This window comes from Protopterus annectens, chromosome 3.part1, assembly GCF_019279795.1.
Source record: "Protopterus annectens isolate FY-2018-M chromosome 3.part1, PAN1.0, whole genome shotgun sequence".
NCBI classification, from domain to species: domain Eukaryota; kingdom Metazoa; phylum Chordata; order Ceratodontiformes; family Protopteridae; genus Protopterus; species Protopterus annectens.
The window spans coordinates 1,404,653,767-1,404,670,732 of NC_056732.1; the positions used below are offsets into that span (position 1 = coordinate 1,404,653,767).

The 16,966-nt window shown below is 41.3% G+C and overlaps 1 protein-coding gene across 1 annotated transcript in view; it reads left to right on the top strand.

Annotated features, from left to right (window-relative positions):
• The window catches only part of IQANK1 (IQ motif and ankyrin repeat containing 1), a 2,532,034-nt gene that overhangs the window by 1,338,252 nt on the left and 1,176,816 nt on the right, over positions 1-16,966 (top strand). The gene's annotated exons all lie outside the window — the stretch shown is intronic.

Below are 16,966 nucleotides of genomic sequence, written 5' to 3' on the forward strand. Positions count from 1 at the left end.
ATAGCACTGCTCTTTGGCCTCACCACAGCCTCCAGGGTGTTCATCAAATGCATGGCAGTAGTAGTAGCTCACTTGAGACTGCACAAATTCCGAGTGTTTCCATACCTGGATGACTGGCTCACTGCTGTGACCAGGCATCTACTGATCAAAGCGAGAGATTGTGTACTCCAGTTGTGCTGTCACCTAGGCATTACAATCAATCTCAGCAAATCTCAACTAAAACCAATTCAAGTGCTAGAATTCATAGGAGCCTTGTTTGACACTGTCTCAAGGACAGCCTCCCTTCCACTGACAAGGGTACAAACTATAACATTTCAAGTCAGAAAGATAATTCAAAACTATTCACTGTTAACCCAACTGAATCTACAGGCATTAGGTTTGATGTCTGCTGCCATAATTCTGGTACCGCTAGCAAGATGCCATATGAGAATTCATCAGTGGACCCTGGCAACTCAGCCCTTGTCCACCCAGATCAAAATAACTCAGGCATGCAAAATATATCTCAGGTGGTAGATTTGCTCAGATCAGATATCTCAAGGCCGCCCATTCATACTTCCTCAGCCCAAGGCCATAGTGACCATGGACGCATACAAGTTTGGGTGGGGGGGGCACTTCTTAGGAAAGATAGTCCAAGGCGTGTGGTCCCCAGAAGAGGCCAACACGCATATCAGTGTCCTAGAAATGAGAGTGGTTCTGGTAGCATTGCAGGCTTTTCAAGACTCTCTTTTAAGTTACTGTTGCAGTTCAGACAGACATTATGGCAGTAGTCTGTTACGTCAACAAACAAGGAGGAAGCAGATTTTACCCCTTATGTCAAGAAGCTCTGACAGCATGACAGTGGGTGATCTCTTCCAATTGTTTTCTGAAAGTAATGCACATTTTGGGGAAATCCAACATGACATCAGACAAGTTGAGTAGGTCCATTCTATTACCTCATGAGCCGTCTCTGAACAGGAAAATTCTGGAAAAGATATTTTGCCAATGGGCCTGGCTGTACTGCAGATTTTTTGCATCTCCCTTCAACAGGTGCAGCAGATTCTTTGCCCTGATCCTCCCACAGGGGGAGTCACTGAGAAATGTTCTTCTCTGCAATTGCCCCCCGTCTTCTTTATGCTCACCCCCCAACTCCTCTAATCCCCAAATTTCTTCAGAAAGCATCTCAATTGAAGTGCACAGTCATCTTCATTGCCCCTGATTGGCCTTGTCAGATTTGGTTCCTCTTGCTCTGGCCTCATCTGATTCATTCATTTATTTATTTATTTATTGACATTTGGTGACCGTGAAAATCCAACTGGGTTAAAAACCCATTTTCAGTGGAGGCCTAGAGAGAAAAGTTCCAATAATATTTAATTAACATAGTAAAAATATATTTATATATATATATATATATATATATATATATATATATATATATATATATGCAAAAGAAAACATATGTAGAGTTGCATAATTGTTACAGTAATTTGTACATGAGTTACGATGGAGGTACTGAATTAACTCCAATAACATTTACTATAGTAAAAATAGTACATACATATATATATATATATATATATATATATATATATATATATAAGAAGGCATATGTAGATTGCATAACTGTTACACTAATTTGTACATGAGTTACAATGGAGGTACTGAAATAGCACTAAAAGTAAGAGTTGTGATCTGTTATAATAAAATATAAATGAGAGACATATGTAAAAATACATTACCTGGTAGATCAGAAGCAGATTCAAGAATAAGTAATGTAACAAACGGTTGATAGTAATCGGAGAAGGTGAAGGTGGTTTATATTGAAAGACATTGATAGTGGTAGTGAGGTGGATGGTTAGAGGAGAAAGTAAGGGTAAGATGTTGGCTGTTTGAGAGATGAGCTAAGGAATAAGTCAGTAGGAAAGTAGGAGAAATGGGGGCAAGAGGGACTTTTAAGATAAGAGGTAGTGGGGTAGACAGGGATGAGAAGTGTGTAGGAGGTAGTTGGAGGTGAGTGTGTAAAAAGAAAAAAGGGGTCATAGGTGGATGATGGAATAAATGTTTAGGAGAAAGATGACTATGAGAAGTTAAGAGGGAGGAGTGTGTGTTACATTTTTGTTTTAGAGCATAGGCAGGTGTGTAGTTAAAAAGGTGTTTTTTTAGTGTAGTCTTGAATTTCTTGGAATTATCTATACTAGTAATTTGTTCTGGTAAAGCATTCCATAGTTTAGCTATAGCATAGGAATAAAGACACTGGCCAGCTCTTCCATTAGGTATGTGTGCACTTAGTGGTTTGTCTAATGAACGGAGAGTTCTTGGAGGAATATAGCTGTGCAGAATAGATTTTAGAGTGGGACAGGAATCTAGTTTGTATATTATTTTGTGTGCAATAGATAGCTGTAGATAACCAAGATGGTGTGGGAATTCCAACCAGTTTAGCTCTGTAAGAACTTTGCAGTGTTGGGAGTAGTATGATAATCCTGTGACAAATTTGGTGATCTTATATTAGCAGGACTGAAGTTTATTTTTAGGGACAAGTGCAAGTTGGTGAAAATAGGAGCTCCATATATTAGAGAGGGGATCAAGTAAGTACTGGCAAGCATTCTTTTGGTAGAAGGATCCATGAAGTTTTTATGTCTGTAGACTGTCCCAAGTTTGAAGTGCTTTTTAATAGTGTTGTGTATATGTTGTTCAAATGTGAGTTTATTGTCTATGATGATATCTAGTAGCTTAGCATGTGTTTCAACTTCAATCTCTGTTTTGTTTTGGGAGAAAATTTTAAATCCAAATGAAAATGTTTTGGGGGAAAAAGTAGAAGTTTGGTTTTGTTGGGGTTAAGCAGTAATTGTGCTTCATTTTGCCAATATTCTATTGAGATAAAGGCATTTGTTAAGTCTGGTATTGTAATAGGTAACCTTGCCATTTAACACACTTTTGTCTATTGGTTAGATAGCTGTTAAACCATTGTTGGGAGGGTTGTGAACATCCTAATTTATCCTCCATGGATCCTGGATCCATTTCCAGATCTTCTGTCTCATCCGACAGACATGATTCATCTGAACATTTTGGGCCTAAAGTTGACCTCATGGTTTCTCCAAATCCATTGATAGCTAGACAACCCAGGCTTTCCTCCCCTGTCCATCACATCCTATTGTCTTTCCATAAATCTTCCACTAGGAAGATTTACAACAGTAAATGGAAAAGATTTGTTGTTTGGGCTCAACAGAAAGACATCGACCCCTTTTCAACACCAATAGCCAAGGTTCTTGAATTTTTGCTATTGTTTTTAATGAAGGAGCTAGTTCTTCAACAGTTAAAGTACAATTGGCTGCTATTTCTAATTTTCATGTCAGAGTTGACAGTTTTTCCTTTGCTTCATCATGACTATCTAAGGCATTTATTAAAGGAAACTTTTTTACTGAAACCTCCCTTTAAAGATCCTACTCCACAGTGGGATTTGAACCTAGTCTTTACAAGCCCTAACTCAATCACCATTTGAACCAGCTGCTAAATGTGAACTAAAGTTTTTAACTTGGAAAACAATATTTTTGGTAACTATTACATCAGCTAAGAGTTTCAGAACTGAAAGCCTTATCCTCTAACCCCCCTTATTTGATTTTCCATAAAGATGGTGTCTTTAAGAACCAACCCATCTTTTCTTCCTAGGGTGATGTCAAGATCCAACATTAATCAATTCATCAACCTTCCAGTATTCTTCCCAAATTTCTCCAACAAAGGGGAATACGTTTTGCATTTGGTGGACATTCACAGACAATTATGTTTCTATCTGTATAGAACTGACAAATTCAGAAAGTCAGATCAATCATTTGTCTCCTTTTCATAGTCAAGACTGGGTAACCCTGTTACCAAAATAACCTTAGCTAAGTGGGTAATTGATTGCATTGCTTTTGTCTATAATAAATTGGATTTGCCCCTGCCCAAACCTGTGAGAGCTCATGCAACTAGATCCATGGCAACCTCTTCAGTATTTCTGTCCAGATGCTCCTTGGATGATATTTGTGCTACAGCCACTTGAGCTAATCCTTATGCTTTTATTGCTCATTGCAAAGTTAATCTGGTCTTAAGGGGAAGAGCAGCCTCTGGCTGAACAGTATTCAGGAATTTCCTTTCTTAGAGTCCACCCAGGATTCAGATAGCTGAGGACTCTGTCCCACATGTTGAGGAATGAATAAAAATTGACAACATCAGATAAAGAAGTTATGTACTCAGCATAACGTTCCATCTGATATTGTTAATCCTCGTTTATTCCTTACATGTGGGTAGTCAGTTTTGAGCTTGGAACCAAGCCGGCCATCTTCCAAGCTCACGCCAGCTACAAACTCTTGAGCTAAACTTTTACCCAGAATTCCCCTCTCCCTGTTACCTCAGATTTCATTTGCTGCATCGCCATTCGGTCGTGTCAAGCTACTTCTCTTGAGCTAAGTACAATATTTTTCTTCATACCCAAGTTCTAAGACAGCTTTTTTCACAAAAAAGTTATTAGATAGTTATCTCTTACCTTATCGCATTTAGCGACAACCTTTTTCGAATTTTTTTTTTCTTCAACTCTTATTCTTCTCTTCTTACCGCAAGGTAATTCCTTTTTTTACTATCGTTGGTAAACCCCTTTCCTTTTTACCTTGGCTATTTCGTGTACCATTGCTGGTATTTTTCTGTTTTTTCCTCCTGTCTTTCTAACCATGGCAGATAAAAAAGGTAGTTCAGGGTTTAAAAGATGTTTGTATTATGGCCATAAATTACCTATTTCTGATTCACATTCCCTATGTGTCTACTGCTTGGGTGTGCCTCACTTAACAATTGACCCGCCTTGCGGGATTTGTAAGAACTTCTCTAACAGGACGTTAATTGAAAAGAAAAATAAATTAATATTGAAGGGGCTACTTAAATCTCCCTTGTCAGAGGCTATTTCTGGGTCAGAGGTTTCAACCCCTTCAAGATCCCATAAGAAAAAGAGTGATGAACAAAAAAAGGCCAAGTCTCTTCCTTTGTCCCCAGCTGGGGACTCTCAGGAACCGAGACCTAAGAAAGCTAAGCTTTCCAGTTCAGATTTGACTTCTTCGGCACCAGTGCTTTTGTCGGCACTGAGGCCCTCAGCACCATCTGCGACTTCGGCACCGACTAGTGTGCCCCATACCGTATCGGTACCAAGGAGCTCCTCGGTTCAGACTACCTTACCGGCACCGACTGTTCAGTCGATGCAGACTGTTACGGCATCAATGGATGTTTCAACACGCATTCCTTTTTCAGCTCCGACAACTTACCCGGCACTGACTACCCTCTCGGTACCGACTATTCAGTTTTTGTCACCGAAGTTTCCGGCTCAGGCCTTAGTGCCGACAACCACTTTGGTACCGACCTCATCATCAGTGCAGACTATGCCTTCGGCACTGATGATTTTCTTGGTGCAGACACCAGTAGTCCAGACCATTACAGCTCCATTGTTTTCAGTGCAGACCTCCCCCATGGTGGGCACCGAGCTTGCTCCATCATTGGATAGCCCTGACTCTCCCTCAGCCATGTCCGTGAAATCCACTAGAAGCCTCTCTGAATATGATATGTTACTTCTTGTGGATAAATTGGTTTTGGCAAGAGGTATCCCACCCCCCAGGACCTATCCTTCCTCAGGAGGTGATCACCCTTTACCAAAGACCCCTACTTATTCTCCACCTTCATTGCCTTTGATGCCCCTTGATATAGCACAGTCTTTTCTCACTATGGTTCCCTTTATGGACCTCAGTAAGGAGCCGCAGTTGCCTTTGTGGAAGGAGAGTCTTGCCATGGCCCAGGATGTTAGCTGTGGTGTACATACTTTGGCATTTCACAGCCATCCAGGGTAATCAGGCTGAGCCACTTGGGTGAGGGGTGACCCCTGCTGTGGGTCCCCACCCCTCTTCAGGTGGACCGGCCTTCCAGCTAATGGAGAAGGCTCTTGCGTCGGTTGGTGATCCTGTGCTATCACTCTCCCTGCCCTCCTCTGAACCACAATGTACACAAGCTGCTCCTAGCAGACACAAGGGCCTCAGGACATACTCCCACAGGAGACCCCTTTTGCGCTGTCTTCCCCAGCTTCTCCCTCTGAGGAAGATCATCAAAAGAGCTCATGCAAGAGAAAGCACATGGACTCTACAGAGGAGTCCCTTACTGAAGACACAGACTTTGATGATGGGGAAGGGTCCCCTCGATCACCCTCTGAGGTATCCTTTGGTGATATCCTTGAAATCCTTTAACAGAGAGGTGATTGGCAGCCCTCTAACCCGACCTCTGAAGAGTCTGTGTTCCTGCAGGCCTTTTGTGCCCGGCCCCCTACCGCCTGGGTTACTCTACCTGCCGACGAACTTGTCTGGCTCGTCGTGCAGCGTGCATGGAAGGCTCCTGACACCATTGAAGCCATTTCCCAGAGGCCAGATAAAATTTTGTCCCCTCCTGCTAGTGATCCCCATTGGTCCAAAGGTCTTCCTGTAGATGCCTTGGTGTTGGCGGCCATAACTAAAAAGGACCTGGCAGAAGAAGAAAGCCAGACTGTCCATCCGCCCAACAAAGAGACCCGGGCTCTGGACAGAATAGGGAAGCGTACCTTTACATCAGCAACCTTTGCAGTCAGGTCCCTGAACTATATGGCACATTTTACCAGGCTTCAAAGAGACTTAATTTCTGAGCTCTCTGAAACTTTGGCTGGAGCTGTGTCTGATGAGGTCCGTGACAAAGTGACCTCTCAGCTAGCCACCATCGAATCGATATCTAACTCCTCCATGCACCTGATATCTCACGCATCAGAAGGAGCAGCTAGAGTGGCGGGTTCAGGCATTGTTCTGAGATGCCACGCCTGGATGCGCTTGTGTAATTTTGCGTAACCCTTCAAGGCTTCCTTTCTCAACGCTCCCATTGAAGCCTCTTCTTTTTTCTGACCCAAGTTTAAAAGCACACTGGCCAGATGTGAACAGGACGGTAAGACCCTTTCTGCTGTGGGTGTCCGTTATTCTTCCCCTCAACATGCTTTCTCCAGAAACTAGAAGAGTGGGTAGATATGGCACAAAAAGTTTCAAGGTTCTTTCCATGACACACAGGCCAAGTTCTCCCCTAGAGGCAGAGGGGGGAAACTCTCAGGGAAGACACACCTTTCAGGGCAGAGGGGGTATGTGTAACCAGGATTCCAGGGATTCTTTCCCTGGCCAATTCTACCAGCACTCCTGAAGAGCGGCCCAACTGCTTTCCTCTGGAAGTGGTTGGGGGGTCATTTCTCTTTGTACCCTTCTGCCTGGCTAACCATTACCACCGATTCTTGGGTACAAAAGATAATAACTAGAGGTTATCATATCCCCTTCAACCTTTGTCCCACTCCCCTAACAAGCTTACCTGACATTCCTCCCAGTCAAAGGGAAGCAGCAGCATTAGAGATTTCAAAGCTGCTAAGAAAAAGAGTCATCCAAATAGTCCCTCCAGACAGACCAGATAGGATCCGGATTCTACTCAAGACTATTTTTTGGTGCCAAAAAAAAATGGCGACTGGAGACCAATTTTGGATCTCAGTGTACTGAACAAGTTTGTAAAGGTACAAAAATTCCGGATGGTCACAATACAGTCTATCTTTCCACTTTTGGAAAAAGATGATTGGATGTGCTCGATACATCTTCAAGATGCATACTACCACATAAAAGTGGACAGACCATCAAGAAGATTCCTTCACTTCTGTGCGGGAGCAAGTCATTGCCAGTTCAGAGTACTGCCCTTCGGACTCTCTACAGCTCCCAGAGTGTTCACAAAGTGTATGGCAGTCATCACAGCTCACTTGCGACTACAAGGATTCCAGGTGTTTCCATACCTAGATGACTGGCTCATCTCCGCCCCCACCAGACATCTATTGGAAGAAGCCCTGGCATACTCTCTTCTCACTGCAGAAAGGCTAGACATAACCATAAACTAGCTAAAATCCAATCTCATCCCACCTCAGTCCACATAATTCATAGGGGTCATCTTGAACACAAAGAATTGCAGAGCATCCATTCCTGAGCACAGAATTGTAAAGATAAAGCAGCAACTGATTCTAATCCTTTCAAGGGAGAAATCCACAGCTCATTCTGCTCTCCAGATGTTGGGTTCCATGGCAGCCTCCATTACTATTGTCCCCCCTAGCCAGGTTTCACATGAGGCTTCTACAATGGCTACTGCTCACCCAATGGTATCACTTTCAGTACCCTCTTTCAGTCAAGATTCGGGTAACTCACAGGTGCAAGCAGGATTTAAATTGGTGGATGGTGCACAATCCATCACAATGGTCTTGCCCCTTATCCCCCCAACAGCCGAAGGCTACAGTGACCATGAATGCCTCCCTGATGGAGTGGGGGGGGGCTATTTCAGGGACAGACAGTTCAAGATACTTGGTCCAAAATGGAGGCCCATCTGCATATAAATGTTCTAGAGCTGGGGAGGTGTTTCTGGCATTGCAAGCATTCCATCACCTGCTGCCATCTGGGACTATTGCGATACAATCAGACAACATGGCGGTGGTCTGATACATCAACAAACAAGGTGGAACCAAATCTTCCCACTCTGTCGAGAGGCCATGAGGATGTGGCAGTGGGTGATGGCTACCAACCGCTTTCTTCTAGCAACGCACATTCCCGGGAGTTTCAACGTGATAGCAGACAGACTCAGCAGGCGTATGCTACAACCTCACGAGTGGTCCCTGAATCCTTTGATAGTGGCGGAGATTTTCAACCGCTGGGGTCTTCCTTGCTGCAATCTCTTTGCGTCCCTGACCAACTACAAATGCAGCAACTATTTCGCCCTGATTCCCCCTCCGGGACAGTCACCCAGGACAAAAAAAAAACTAAAGGGCGTAGGCAGGGGGGCAAGCCCCCCTGCACCCCCCACACCCCCCGCTACTTAAATATACCAACTCCAAGACCGCACTACATTGAGGTAAACGGAAATCTCCCCCATGGAGATTTCTGTTTACCTGGCCGATATTCTTCACTTTCAATATTGTCGTGCCGACAATATCAGATTCAATATTGTCAGCTTGCGACAATACAATATAGACCCTTGATTTTTCATAGAGATAGAGTGTCATTGAGAACTAATCCTTCCTTTCTGCCAAAAGTGATTTCTGAAATGTCCATTAATCAAACCATTGAATTGCCAGTTTTCTTCCCCAATCATTCAGAGGAGAGTATTGCCTACATACCCTAGATATTCACAGGCAAATTCACTTCTACTTGAACAGGACTAAAGTTTCTCGTAAATCAGACCAGTTATTTTTGGCCTATTCTGGACCTAGATTAGGATGTGCTGTTGCTAAGGTCACACTGGCTAAATGGTTAAAAGACTGCGTAACCTTCATTTATAGAAAACGTAATATCCCATTAACTACTACCATAAAGGCTCATTCTACAAGGTCGGTGGCAACTTCTGCTGCCTGTCATGCCAGAGCCTCTTTACATGACATTTGTGAAGCTGCAACTTGGGCTAGTCCTCATACCATCCTCAATCATTACAAGTTGGATTTGGCCTCCAGGGGAGGAGCATCTTTTGTTTCTATGGTGCTCAGGAATGTCCTTCCATAAGAGCCTCCCAGGAATAAAGGTAGCTGGGGACTCTGTCCCACACATAAGGAATGAACGAGGATTAACAATATCAGATAAAGAAGTTATGTCTTACCATAATGTTCCATCTGTATTGTTGATACTCTTTCAGTCATTACGACCCTCCCTCCTTCCCCCTCCTGGGGCTTTTAGTGGATCTCACCATTCGGTTCTGTTAGGTCACTTGACCAGAGGTAGCTTCTACCTTCTTTTGACTTGCAAACCCAATTTGAGGTACCAAGGAGAGGGGAATTATGGGTAAGAGTTTAACTCGAGAGTTTGTAGCTGGCACGAGCTTGGAAGATGGCCGGCTCGGTTCCAAGGTCAGAACCGACTACCCACACGTAATGACTGAACGAAGATCAACAATACAGATGGAACGTTATGGTAAGACATAACTTCTTTATCTGTGTTGTACATTTTCATTCTTCCTCAATTCCCCTTCCTCCACCCCCCACGTGGTTTATGACTTCTGGAAGAACATGAGGAAATCTGAGGAGCCAATGCTCCTCTTTTTGAACTCCAAATAGTGGTTTCTAGATATATATATATATATATATATATATATATATATATATATATATATATACACACATGGTTGTTTAGAAATAAAAAGCAGCAAACAAGATCTGGGATAAGGAGGGGGGACTATAGATTTATGGGTAAAGGAGGAACTCGAGAGTATGCAATAGGCCACAAGCTGTAAAAAGTGGCAGAGACTGATCCGTGGTTCGGATCTGAACCCACATGTTGAGCAAGAATGAAAATGGACAAGCCAGATGGAACGTTATGTTGAGTACGTAACTTCTCTTTTTTATTATATGCAACACCTGTCTCATCTGAATTTGGTTGACAGTAGATTGATTCCCCTAAATGTCTGTTGTTAGCCTGTGCTGTTATTATTTTTTACATGCCTTTATTAAATTACATTCACATATATTTAGTCATGGGTACACATACATTAACAGAATAGAAAACAAATCATTACAACCTTTTTTAATTACCATGCATTATACATATATTTTTTATTTTTAAATCCTTATTCACTCCATTAAATAAATTGCTCAAGTCCTGTCTTTTTTGAATTTTCCGTCCTCCTCATAAACATTAGTCTGCATGTATTGTTCCAACAAATTCCATTTGTTTTTATGTAATCTGCTTCTTCATTTTAAAAAAATCTCTATGGTTTTTATCTAATTTACAACATTTAAACCTGAAAACGAGCAAACAAACTGGCACAACAAGAGGTCCTGTTCAAAGCAAAGCCCAAAGCACAAAGTAATATTCCTTAACGCAAATTTATTGTGGAAAGACAACAAGCGTTTTCGCTACTCCAAAAGAGAGAAGCTTCATCAGAGAAGTACAAAAAGGGCGCCAAAACCTTTTTGAACCTAAGTAGCAGTTGGTACATTACATCACTTCCTTTCAATTAAAATAGAACAGTACACTTAAAAGGGCAATACCAAGTAAAAGAAACAGAAGTACATAGTTGAGTAACTCATCAGTTAACAATAACATGGGTTATATACACAGAAAATATTTAAAAATTTTTAAGTAGAAACATAGAATTAGATAAAGAGGTTTTTAATAAATGTAAAAATAATATTAATGAACGTTGCCTAAGCACCTCAAATCCAGTGGATAATTAGATCAAGAGAATTAATAGTAAAAACATAAATTTTAAAAATATAAAAGTAACTATTTGTTATTTTGTAATAGAGTTAAGATAAATAAACCCAACTGGTAGGTAAGGGCAAACAAGAACTGAACAAAATATTCTCAATATAAGCATAATCTCAGAAATGCCTTAAGTTTAAGAACAGGTAAAACTCCTTTTTACACTATTCCAGCTCTCACCCTTATAAACAAAAAAGAGCCATTGTTAAAGGTCAACTGGTGAGGGCAGTAAGGATGTGCAGTAAGCTTTCCGATTTCACTTCTGAGTGTAACTTCCTGAAACAACTTTTTATTAATAGAGGTTACCCTCAGGTTATGATTGAGGCCCTACTTAGTGAGGTTGAGCTTAAGAGATCTAATGGCTATTTTAAGCCTCTCCTAAACTGTGAGAAGGGAGTAGGAACAACCGAACAGGCTCTTGTCATTAACGAAGAAGAGATGAGTAATCCAGGTACAACAGTTGAGTTAACTACTGTACAAGGCTTGACCATCTCCCCTTTGAGTTTTATCACCACTTTCAACAGTAATTCTAATCAGATTTTGAGGATTATACAGAAAAATTGGTTTTTCATTGAAAGTAATCCACTATTATTAGAAAAATTAGGTACTAGACCTCATGTTGTTTATAAAAGGGGAATGAATATAAAGGAACTGTTACAGAGGAATACTTACTCACATCTTCATCCCTATAATAGACTTAAAGGGACTTTTTCTTGTGGAATGTGCAACTGGTGTAATGTAATTCGTGTTGGTTCCACTTTTTCTATTAGGGATAGAAAATTTTATATCAAATTTAAAATCAACTGTGAAACAAAGTCTATAGTGTACATTGCTTTCTGTGTGTGTTGCCCTGCGTTTTATGTCGGAAAAACCAACAGAAAATTTAAGGAGCGTGTTTACCAACATTGCTACGCCATCAAAAAAGGTAAAACTGAAAACGCATTGGCTAAGCACGTTACATGTAACCCAGGGCATAGTTTCACATTCATGGGCATTGATCATGTACCAGTATCTATTAGAGGTGGCCCTACTTCACTGGTTCTTGAAAACCGTGAATTGGAATGGCAGTTGAAACTTGATGCCTTTAACAACCCGGACTTAAATGAGAATTGCAATATTGCACCTGTTCTTAAACTTAAGGCATTTCTGAGATGATGCTTATATTGAGAATATTTTGTTCAGTTCTTGTTTGCCCTTACCTACCAGTTGGGTTTATTTATCTTAACTCTATTACAAAATAACAAATAGTTACTTTTATATTTTTAAAATTTATGTTTTTACTATTAATTCTCTTGATCTAATTATCCACTGGATTTGAGGTGCTTAGGCAACGTTCATTAATATTGTTTTTACATTTATTAAAAACCTCTTTATCTAATTCTACGTTTCTACTTAAAAAATTTTAAATATTTTCTGTGTATATAAACCATGTTATTGTTAACTGATGAGTTACTCAACTATGTACTTCTGTTTCTTTTACTTGGTATTGCCCTTTTAAGTGTACTGTTCTATTTTAATTGAAAGGAAGTGATGTAATGTACCAACTGCTACTTAGGTTCAAAAAGGTTTTGGCGCCCTTTTTGTACTTCTCTGATGAAGCTTCTCTCTTTTGGAGTAGCGAAAACGCTTGTTGTCTTTCCACAATAAATTTGCGTTAAGGAATATCACTTTGTGCTTTGGGCTTTGCTTTGAACAGGACCTCTTGATTTACAACATTTAGTCCATCAGCTTTGGCTGGTTTAGATTTTCATTTCCATTTTGTAGTAATTGCTTTCTTGGTAGCCAACAGCATTAAGCATAGTAAAGCCTTACTATGTCTGGGGAATTCAATTTCTGTATCGAATTTCAAAAACATTATTTCCTTAATTACAATAATTTGCTCCCCCAGCATTTCTGACAAGGAATCTTGTGGGGAATTTTTTTTCATTTTGCCAACTTTGTCACATTCTGCAACTAACATACCATCACCTCTATGACAGAACATAGTTGGCCATTGTTGTTTGGTCAGAAGCATCCTCCAGAAATTTGTAGGCATGTGCTGTCTTCACATGGAATCCCATGGCTTGTATGGTATACCAATCCCTGTGGAAACTAAGGTGTATGTAGCCGTGACTATCCTTACTATGATGACCTTCCAACAGCCATCAGGGAGTTGCTTGTGTGTCATGAACACTACACCAGTTCCTTTATGTCATGTTACAGCACGTGGAGAAGCAAATGTGGTTCCCACAGTCCACAGAGGAGAGAAACACCATTATGTGGGCATTCTATGAAATAGCCCAATTTCTTTGAGGTTCTAGGGGCCATTGACATCAATATTGTCATCAAGGTACAGCAGATATGCATAGCTACCAGTATTTCAAATAGAAGGGTTACCACTCCATTAACTGCCAGGTGGTAATCAATGCACAGGATATTATATGCAATCCAAGCAGTTACCACAAATTCCATATCTAATACGTCTATCTTCTACTAACAATTTATGTGGAGTGATTTCCTGTAGGGATGTCTTATTGGTAATGCCATATACTGCTTGTAGCCATGGCTCAGGAAACTAATACTGAACCCACAGTCTGGCTGGAATGACATACCACACCACACTGTCATCGACCCAACATTGTAGAGCATATATTTAATTTGGAGAAAGCCCATTTCTCCTGCCTAGAAGTGCTCCACTGCAGTATGCAGGAACATATTTGCTGCCTGTGCACCACTGCACAATATCATGCTACACAGACAGCTAGAGCAGTGAAAGAGGTGCCAGGTGAAGAGTCTTTGAAGGAACTATCTGGAACCTACCCATGCCCTAGAATTCATAGGTGCTGTGTTAAATACAAAAGCTACCATAGCCTCTCTTCCTCTGCAAAGATTACTGACAATTCAAAGACAAGTCTCGACCATAATCAGCAGAAATTTAAGTGCCTGCCAAGTTAGTCCTCTGAACATTAGGCTCCATGGCAGCATCAATAACTCTTGTACCTCTGGCCAGATATCATATGCAAATTCTATAGTGGCTGCTTGCAGCACAATGGTCAATACTTTCCCATCCCATGTCCACACCAATTTCCATAATCAACATTTGCAAGAAAGATCTAATGTGGTAGACTTGTTCAGAACAAATTCTACAACGACCCCCTTTTCTGTCCCTCAGACCAAGGCCACAGTGACCACAGATGCCTCCCTGCTGGGGTGGGGGTGGGGGGCATTACAGTGGGAAGATAGTCCAAGTCACTTGATCCCCAAAAGCTACCATAGCCTCTCTTCCTCTGCAAAGATTACTGTTCTAGAGTTGAGGGCAGTGCTTTTGGTGTTGACGTTTCAGGATGCTCTCCCCTCCAGAACGATCGTGACTCAAACAGACAACATGTCAGTAGTCTGGTATATCAACAAACAAGCAGGAACCAGGTCTTACCCACTATGACCAGGTCTTATCCACTATGTTGAGAAGCCCTAAGAGTGCAGCAATGGGCGATATCATCAAACTGATTTCTCATAGCAACACACATTCTGGGGAAGTCATGTGTGATAGACAAGTTAAGTGGGTCCATTCTCTTACCTCACGACTGATCCCTCAATCAGAGAGTGTCAGAGAGAATTTCCCAATCATGAGGCAGGCCTTGCTACAGTCTTTATCTCTCTCCTCTAAACAACAATGTAGCAGCTATTTTGTACTAATCCCCCCAGTGGGGGAAGTCCAGAGGGATGCTCATCTACAAATTGGTCCCCAGTCTCCTTTATACATTTCCACCAATACATTTGGTTCCCAAATTTCTGTAGAAAGCCATCAGGTTGAAGAGCAAAGTCATCCTCATAGCCCTCTTTTGGTCTCAGCAGATTTGTTTCCCTTTCCTTTGGCCTCACCTAATCAAAGAACCTTGGATCCTGGATCCAATTCCAGATCTCCTGTCCCATTCAACAGGCATGGTTCACCCAGACATTCACAATCTAAAGCTGATGGCTTTGTTTCTCCACTTCCATTAGTAGCCAGACAACCTATGTCCTTATCCTCTGTTCAATGCATACTACTTTCCACTCATAAGCCTTCCACACAAAAATGTATTCTAGTAAATGGAAGACGTTTGTATACAGGGCTCTGCAGAACAATACTGAACCCTTCTCAGCCCCAGTTCATGAAATACTTAAATTTTTGGTGTTGCTTTTTGATAAGGGGGCCTCTGCTTCCGCCATCAAAGTCTAACTAGCAGCCATCTCCAGATTGCATACGGCCTTTCAAGATTCTTCTGTAGCATCTCACAAACTCTGTAAGTCCTTCTAGAGGGGTACACTTATATTAAAACCTCCCTTCAAAGACCCTACTCCCCCTTGGGACCTCAACTTAGTGTTACAAGCAATCACCCAACAACCATTTGAATCAGCCCACAATTGTGATACTAAGTTCCTTGTCAGGTGTTACACTTGCAAAAACCTCTAAGGCTCATTCTACAAGAGCTGTAGCTACTTCAGCCATTTTTCAAGCTAGAGCATCCATGAATGACATATGTACAGTAGCAACATGGGCAAAACCCCATACTTTTATTACTCATTACAAATTGGATTTGGTCTCCAGAGGTAGAGCATCATTTGGCTCAATGGTGCTGCGGAACATCCTTCCTTAGCCCACCCAGGAAATATGATAACTAGGTACTCTGTCCCATCCATTGAGGATAACATAAAAATTGACAACTTCAGATAAAGAAGTTGTGTACTCACCATAATGTTCCATCTGAGTTGTCCATTTTCATGTATCCTCAACTCCCCGCCCTACCTAATTCTTTTGGAAGAACGGGTGGTCTCTACCCTCTTTCATAATCTGGCTTATTGTTACAGTGGTGATAGACCCAGACATAGTCTCCTTTTGGAACATGGGAATTTTCTTTCCATCTTCTTCTTTTTCTGCATATTCTGTCAGCAAACTCAGTATGAGGTATTCAACCAGGTGCATTATGAGAAAAGGGGGAAGCTCAAGAGTTTTTGGTGCCCATGAGCTTTGCAGTGTAAGAGTAACAAGTTGGCTATAATTTATTTGACTTTCTAACACAAACATCATCACCAGCGTTGCCATTACGCTTGTGTGTGAAGGAGACCTCTTTACATTGTATTAAAGAGTAACAAGCTGACTATATTTTCTTTCATTTACCATCAGAAACATAGACTTTACACATAACAGGTGGCTATCTTTGGTGGTTTGGCAGAAAGAGGATGTGTGTGAAAGTAATTATTTATTGCCACTGTGGCACAAGCAGTAGCATTGCCATTTCACATTGCTTTACTCTGGTTCAGTTTATGGCTTTGTTTTTTTTTTTTTTCTTGTGTGGAGTCTACATGCCCTCCCTGTCTCTGTGTGCATCTGTCCATCTACTGTAGTTAACCCCAGCACCTCAAAACCTCAAAAACATGCAGCAGGTATTCCACCATTTTCCATGAAGGTGTGTGTGTGTGTGTGTGTGTGTGTGTGTGTGTGTGTGTGTGTGTGTGTGTGTGTGTGTGTGTGTGTGTCTCTGTGCACACACACACACACACACACACACACACACACACACACACACACACACACACACACACACACGCACACACACACACACACACACACACACACACATTAATGTCAGGCATATACTTAATTCTTCTAGATATCAACAAAAAATGCAGTTAACAAGTGATTACATTTCAAAAGTAAGGCATAAAATACATCACAGAACATTCGGACATTT